Raw genomic sequence first — 8481 nt, 5'->3', positions numbered from 1 at the left:
GGAGGAGGTCACACACAGTTCCATGTAATCGGTTCCCTCTTTCCTACCCATTCTCCCTTTACCCTCCCTGTTTTGCCACTCACACCACTGGTTTTTGAAGGCCTCTGAGTATTAGGCTGTTTCTCCTCCCGGCTGAATTCTCTCTTTCCCAGAAAATCTCTATCTACCACCACCTATGCGTCTCCCTCGCAGGTACTAAAGGAGCCCCGGGGGGCAGAGCAAGTGACAGGCCGAGCTGCCCAGCCCAAGGTCAGTCATTTATCCCAGCAGTCTCTCTGGGGGAGAGATGGCTGCCTGCTCAAAGCCTCAGAAAACCAGAGGGCAGCTCTTATCTGTCGTGTAGGGTGCTTGAGCCAGAATCAACTCAATGGTAGTGGAAGCACAGTCTATGGTAATTATCCAAATCTTGGCTCTGCCTTCCCACGTTTCTTTGGGAGCAAAGGAGGGAAAGCAAGTGATAAATGACTTAGATCTTTCCACTTTTGACACTGCTTCCCATCGAGCCCACAGTTCTCGGCGAGCTCCCTCGATGAAGGCATTTCCTAACGCTGAGCGCTCACTGGGAGTGGGAGCGTGCTTCTCAGCCAGCCTGTAATTCTGCCAACGAGAGATTGCTTTGAGCTACTTTCCACATAGGCTAAACACAGATGTTTGCCAATTTTCTAGCATTTATAATGAAATTTGTTCTTTCATATAAGAATTATACTAGATTTTTACCTTAGGAGCTATTTGGAAGAACTGGGGGGAATGATTCGCACTCTCAGGCATGCCAGAAAGATACCAACCCCCCAAACTCACGTGACAGCACAGGACTGGGATACAGTCACTCGCTCGACTGTGTGAACCTGTTGTCCGTGTTCGTGTTGTACCACATGTAGAGGCTCCGTGTTCATGTTATACCACATGTAGAGGGTCCGTGTTCGTGTTATACCACATGTAGAGGCTCCGTGTCTGTCTCCGACAGGATGCTATTAATCTTATTCTTGGGAAGCAGCATACAGCAGGTCATGGTGGGGCCGCTCACCTAAGGTCCTTCGTAGCCCAAGACTGAGGCGGAGGTGGGACAGTTTTAGGTGTCTCTTGATTCGTTCAACCATGATCGCCAAGGAGGCAGGTTCATCCAGAGTACAGACTCGCCCCCTTCCAGTATGTAGAAGCAGAGGCTTCTCCAGTGACAGAGTCTCCGTTCTGCGAGAGACACGCCGCCACTTGCAGCAGAGCCTCCTGAGTATAACTGAGGCTGACACGCGTGTATTCTTCATCCTCAGTCCTAGCCGCCAAAGTAGTGACAGAAACACCTGCAATTCCTTTCACTGCAGACATGACTTTATCCAGATGTTGGCTGGGGTTCACATTGAATTCTACGCTGTGTGTTCCCTCTGTGGGGCACTCGGCAGCTCTGGAAGGCAGTATGGGGCGGGAGGTACACGTCCCCAGTCCTTTAGCCAGCCAGCTGTTGACGCCCTGCGGGGCAGCATCATAGGCTGTGTGAGGAGAGCAGATGGCCACTCTCTTCTCCAGAGCCTGGATCACCAGGCACTCCGCTCAGGTGGCCCAGGTGATGCGCTTCATGGGTTGGAAGATGGGAGGATGATAGGAAAGAATAAGATCTGCCTTCTTCTGCAGCACCTCCTCCATTACTTCCTCGGTCAGGTCATTGGTCAGGAAGAGTGTATTGACAGTATTTGGTGGACTTGGCTCTACCAGTAAGCCAACGGTGTCCCAACTCTCCGCATATGAGAGGGATGCAAAGTCATTCAGAGAAGAAATGAGAGTTTTTAAATCCATGAAGGAACAGAAAGAAACTGCCAACCGAGGAGCGGACGTGCTGGACCTTTCTGGTGATCAGCTGTACGCCAGATGACAACATACAGAAATCTGGTCTGAGAATCTGACCCAGTTTGCTCTGGAGCGGCCTCAAAGTGCCACGCAGACTTTTAAACACAAGTGTCCCCGCCCACCGGGCCTGGATACGCCCCTCTGCTTTTTTTAAGTAATCATTTTATTGGGGGCCTCTTAAAAATCTCATAACAATCCATCATTCAATTGTATTAAGCACACTTGTACATATGTTGCCATTTCCCAAACATATTCTTTCCACTTGAGCCCTTGGTATCAGCTCCTCTTTTTCCCCCTCCCTCCCCCAACTTCCAATCCTCATGAATCCTTGATCAATTATACATTATTGTTGTTATTTTGTCTTACACTGTCCGCTGTCTCCCTTCACCCACATTTCTGTTATTCTCCCTGGGGGTGGGCTATATATTCAACCTTGTGATGGGTTCCCCTTTCTCCCCCTTCTCCCCACTTGCCCCCACCCTCCCCTCATGATATGGCTACTCCCACTACTGTTCGAGGGCTTTATCTGTCCTGAATTCCATGTATAAAGAGCACGTATCTGTACCAATGTGTGTACTCTGGTCGAGCCAGATTTGTAAGGTAAAACTGGGTCATGGTAGTGGAGGAAGGGGGAGAAGCATTCAGGAACTAGAGGAATGGTGTGTATTTCATCGGTGCTATACTGCACCTTGGTTGACTCATCCCTTCCTTATAACCCTCCTGTGGGGGGATGTCCAATTGTCTACAGATGGGCTTTGGGTCTCCACTCCAACCCTCCTCATTCATGTTGATAGAATTGTTTATTTTGGACCTTTTGATGCCTGATACCTGATTCTGTCAACAACTCATGATCACACGGGCTGGTGTGCTTCTTCCTTGTGGTCATATTTGCTTCCCTGCTCAATGGCTGCTTGTTTAACTTCAAGCCTTTAGGATCCCAGACACTAAATTTTTTGATAGCTGGGCACCATCCACTTTCTTCACCATATTTGTTTGTGCACCCATTTTCTCTTCAGCGATCGTGTTGGGAAGGTGAGTATCAAAGAGTGCCAAGTTATTAGAACAAAGTGTTCTTGTGTTTCAGAAGGCCTGGAGTAGAGGCCCAAAGTCTGTCTGCTATCTTAATATTTAACATATAAATATATGTACATTGATTGGCCTCTAAGCCTTTATTACAAATTAACATAATGTATAATTTACATATGTAGATGCCTGTAACTATACTTCTGTAAATAGCTTTTGGCTCCTCCTTGTTTCCTCTATTTCCTTTCACCTTCCTCCTGTCCCACTCTCATTCTTCTCCTCCATGCGTCTCTCAGTAATTCCTCTCGGATACATTGCACTTGATCACCCCCCACCAGGCATTATACATCCTCCTCGCCATCAATTTTAGATCTCTTGTTGTTCCCTGATCCCTGAGTTTGTTGGCTCCCCACTCCCCCTTCCCGCCCCCTCCTCTCCCATGTCCCCCAAGGACCATTGGTTCTGTTGTTTTCTCCTCGAGATTGTTCGTCCTGCCCATCTTATATAGATAGACATAGGGTGGAAGGAAAACAACAAATCAAAAACCAATAGATAGCTCCAGGTCTGTGTGCTGACCCTTATGAGTGTTTTCCAATCGGGTCTAATGTGGTGCCAAGCCCTGTCCCCAAGTCAGAAGTCTAATTTCAGGATTCCTTGGAGACTTGGTTACTTTGCTCCCATTCTGCCCTATTGCACTCCCTTCCCATTTCACCCTGCTGTGCGTGGGGCAGACTGGGCACACTTTCCGCACAGTGTCTCCAGTGCTGTCCCCTGTGGTGCTATGGGTCAGTGAGGGAACGTCGTGTCTCCTGGTGGGGCTGGCCCCACAGTCCTCTCTGTGCATTGGCTGCTCTGAGCAGGGATGTCTTCCCCGGGGTTTGGTGGGCCATGATGAGGTCCACTGTCTCTCTCCCACTTAGTTTGCACCCTTGTGGTCTGGACAGACCCGCCACTCTCCCTGTGCTGTATCTTCAGGGCTCTCTTTTGTACTACATTCTCCTGGGGAGGGGCCAACATAGCTCGGCCTGGCCCGGCTGTCATCCTCTCTTAGTTTGATGCTCCATGCCTGTATGTTGCCCTAAAGGCTTGGGGCTCTGGGATGGGGGCTGGTCCCTCTCTCCCTTTCCTGTGGAGACATAAACAATACCCTCCCTTGGTGGATTAGTGCCCTGTTCCCCGGGTACGGCTCTTTTAATAGCCTTTTCAATGTTATCTTCTCTAATATTCAAGAATCTAACTGATTTCTGTATGTTGATCTTATAGCCTGCTACGCTGCTAAATTTTTCAATTCGTTCCAGAAATTTTCCAATTGAATCTTTGGGGTTTTCTATATAAAGGATTGTATCATCTGAAAATAAAGGGCGTATCGTTTCTTCAGTGCCAACGTGGATGCTTTGAATATATTTTCTATGTCTCATAGCTTTGGCTAAGACTTCCAGGCCTGTATTAAATAAGAGTATTGATAAAGATTGTCTGGTTCCTGTTTGAAGCCTATCATTGAAAAGGCCATCTCTTCTCCACTTAAAGCGCTTTATTCCTGCAGGTTTTCAATTTCTCTCCCTTAGGTGAGATGCTGACCACTGGTTTCACATATATAGGTTCTATTTCGTTGAGGAATTTCCCTCCTAGTTCTATTTTATTGAGTGTTTTTGTCAAGAGTGGATGCTGAATTTTATCAAAGGCCTTTTTTGCACTGATTGATATGATTGTATGGTTCCTATCTTTCATTCTGTTTATCTGGTTGGTTTCATTGATTGGTTTTTCTAACATTAAACCATCCTTCCATATCTGATATGAGGCCCACTTGGACATATTTATATATGGTTTTTGATGCTTTGTTGAATTCTTTGGCTAGAATTTTACTGAAAATCTTGGGGATGTCCATGGTCATCAGAGATCATGTTATACTTTCCAATACTGGTGATGTCTTTGCCTGGCTCAGGTATCAGGACGATTCTTGCTTCTTAAGATGCGTTTGACAATAGGTTGTCTGTTTGTCTAATGCAAAATAGTTGAGATATTTTTAATAGTAGTTTGTGGTAATGTAGGTAGATAATGTAGTTCTAGAAATTTATCCATTTCTTCTAGGTCTTACAATTTGTTGGAATACACTTTTTCATATTACTGTGTGATTAAAAAAACCTCAGTTGGTTCTATTGTGTTGTTGCCCTGTTCATTTCTTACTTGTAAAATTTGCTCTTTTTCATTCTTTTCCTTTGTTAGATTTGCCAGTGGTTTATCAATTTTGTTCATCTTTTTGAAGAATCAATTTCTTGTCTTGTTGATTTTTTTCTATAGTTTAATTTTTATTCTGATTGATTCATTTCTGCCGAAACTTTGTATTTCTTTTCCTCTAGTGTCTGACATTTTTCGGATTTTATCCTGGTCTTTTTCCAATTGTTGTGGTTGATGTGTTGCAGTGTTTATCTTAATTCTCTCTGCCGCTTTGATGTGTACAGTTTTTTCTTTTTAAAAAATCTTTTTATTGGGGCTCTTACAGCTCTTATCATAATCCATCCATCCATTGCGTGGAGCACATTTGTACACTGCTGCCATAGTTATTTCCAAAACATTTTCTTTCTACTTGAGCTCTTGGTATCAGCTCATTTTCCCCCTGCCTCCCTCATGAACCCTTGATAATTTATAAATTATTGTGTTTTTCATGTTTTACACCAACCACTGTCTCCCTTCACCCACTTTTCTGTTGTTTGTCCCCTGGTGGGGGTGGAGGGTGGGGTGTTAATGGCTTAAAACGTGATCCATTTTGGAGTAGGAGCCATGAGCACTAGAAAAGAATTTGAAACATGCTTTGCTACATAAAGTGTTCTGTATATGCCTAAGATCAAGTTGATTGTGTCTGTTGTTTAGTTCGTGAGTATCTTTGCTAATTTCCTTTTGAGTTGATTGATTTTTTTTTTGAAAGTGGCGTGTTAAAATCTCCTAGTCTTATCGTATGTTGGTCTATTTGACTCTTCATTTCTGTAAGACTTTATTGATGTGTTTCATTGGTGCATAGATGTTCATTGTGGTCATGGTTTCTTGTTCGATGCAAGCTTGTGTGACTGTATAGTGACACCCTTTGCCTCTCATTGCGTCTTCACATTGACGGCTGCTCTGTCAGAGGCCAGTATTGCTCCTCCGCTTTCTCTGACTGCTGTCAGCTTGATGCCTTTTCCCACCCTTTGACTTTTAGTCTACGCTCATCTATAACTTATCCATTCAGTTAGTCGTTGTCTCTTAACCGGTGAATTCAACCCATTTAATTTCAATCTCGTTATTGATGAATGTGGTTTTATTGGCATTATCTCATTATACGTATATATTTAGGGTGACCATGGTTTCAAATTTCATGATAATTTTTGTGTTGTATTCCTTTTGTTTGCAGGCTGCCTTCGGTCTCTTCTCTTTCTTATTGTTGAATGTATACGATTTACCTCCATTTTGTTTTGTTAAGATTTTAACGATTTAAGTATCATTCTTTTGTGTGTATCGTTTTCTCGCCAAATTCAAAGTAATTTTTTTGGTCTTTTGCGAATGGTTCAGTATCTTCTCTGTTTGACTATTATCTGCTCTGTTCCCTCTGTGGGTTTGTGTCTTTCCTGTGGAATCCGTGACTTCCTATTTTAATTCATATAGTTCTGTTTCAGTCAGTCTATTACTTAGGTGGTAGGCTTTCTCCAAAATAACGTCTTTTCTGATAATTTTAGGTTGCTATCTGTTCTTATGGATTCTCTGTTCAAACATCTTTTGATATTTTTTTGGAAATGTGGTCTTCTTTTAACAAATTGCTTGAGCCTTTCCTTATCTGAAAATAATTTTATTTCTACTTCATATTTAAGGAATACTTTTGCTGGATATAGGATTCTTGTCTGGCAGTTTTTTTTCTTTCAAAATTTTGAACGTATCAATCCATTGCCTTCTTGCCTGCATGGTGTAGATAGAGAAATCTGAACTTATCCTCATTGGTTGGCCCTTTCTATGGGATTGTGGTTCCCCATGCTACTCTTAGGAGTGTTCCCTTTTCTTGGACGTTAAAAATTGTGATTAGAATATGTCATGGTGATTTTCTTTGGGGATTAATTCGGTTTGGAGTTTCCAGAACTCCTTGAATCGTTATTCTATGTTCTGCCATAATATTGGGGGAAATTCTCCCTTAAAATTTCACCCATTATATCTCTGAAGTTAATATTTCTCCTTTCTGTTCTGGCTTATTTACAAAATGTATGTCATTTCTTTTGAGCTCATAGACTTCTTAGGGTTTCTTTGGCGTGTGGGGTCATTTTTTATGACTTGATCTTGTATTTTGGTGCTGAGAGATGTGTCTTTGAGATCACTGATTCTTGATTCCATGGCTTCAATTCTTCTGTTTTGTTCTTTCAAAGGGTTATCCAGTTCTGATATTTTAGTGTTTGCGTTGTGAACTGCTATTTGTAGTTGTTGAATTATTTATAGTTTTTCATTTATTTTGCCAGAATGGCAAAGGAGAATTCTTATCAGAATGGCCTTTTAGAGAATTCCTTCAGTCACTTCAAGTCCCTAAAGATCTTTGCAGTAACCTCCTTCACGTTTTGATTTTTTGTTTAATAAGGGTGCTATGATTTTGTAGCAATAATTTTGACTTACCCTCACCTGTTAGATGCTTCTATCTGTGCATTTATTGCCCTTCCCTGTACGTTCACAAGAGAGTCCTGGTTGCACAGTGGTTAAGTGCTGAGCTGCTAATGGAAAGGCTAACCCACCAGCCACACTTCAAGACAAAGATGTGGCAGTCTGCCTCCATACAAATTACAGTCCGTGAAGATCCTAAGCCAGGAGAATAAACAAAACTAGGGAGGGTCTTGGAAGAAAGCATTGGTGATCTACGCAGAAAATCAGCCACCAAGAACCCTGTGGATCACAATGGTCTGACTCCCAATCAATCAGAGGCAGCATTTCATCCTGATGTGTATCAGGTCACCCGGCGTGGGGGCCACCTTGGTGCAGCTAACAACAACAGAAAGAGCCTGGAGGAAGGGAATGATGTTTGAAGGGGTTTTGACGGATGAATAAGAGTTTGCGGCAATGTCTCTTTCTTTATGTAGAAGCTCTGGGGCCAGTGAACCTGGGGTCAGGCATAGTGTCTCTAATTCTACTCATCAATCATCTTGATGCTCTTCCAGTGCTTCCTCCTTGTGCCACTTTGCCTGGGCATCTTGCATTTATCAACAACTCTATAGGACAGGAACAATTACTGATCCATTAGGCAGGTGAGAAAACTAAGGTATTGAGAGGTAAGCATCACATATGAGGCATGCAGTGGGCAGATGGCAGGACCAGAATCTCACCCCAAGTGGCCTGGCCCTAGCCTCTTGGCTCTGAATCAGTACCCTGTATTGTCTCTCCGGAGCGGCGATGTTCTCATTCAGTTCTGAGCCTTACTCCCCGGTATCTCCTTGCATATTGTTTCTGTAGGAACATGGGATCCAGGAGAACACCTGGTCCAGTCGTAAGTGTAGGAACAAGGGGGCAGGAAGTCTTAGGAGGGCAAATTTTTTTTTAATCATTTTATTAGGGGCTCATACAACTCTTATCACAATCCATACACACATCAATTGTGTAAAGCGCATTTGTACATTCATT

The 8481-nt window shown here is 43.4% G+C and overlaps 1 pseudogene; it reads right to left on the bottom strand.

The window, feature by feature from the left end:
• Positions 1-977: 977 nt before the first annotated feature.
• Positions 978-8481, bottom strand: part of LOC101655783 — a 134257-nt pseudogene continuing 126753 nt past the window's right edge.

This window comes from Echinops telfairi, unplaced genomic scaffold, assembly GCF_000313985.2.
Source record: "Echinops telfairi isolate 266 unplaced genomic scaffold, ASM31398v2 ScPeMD7_3533;HRSCAF=4204_1, whole genome shotgun sequence".
NCBI lineage: Eukaryota > Metazoa > Chordata > Mammalia > Afrosoricida > Tenrecidae > Echinops > Echinops telfairi.
This window is presented reverse-complemented; position numbering and strand designations above follow the sequence as displayed.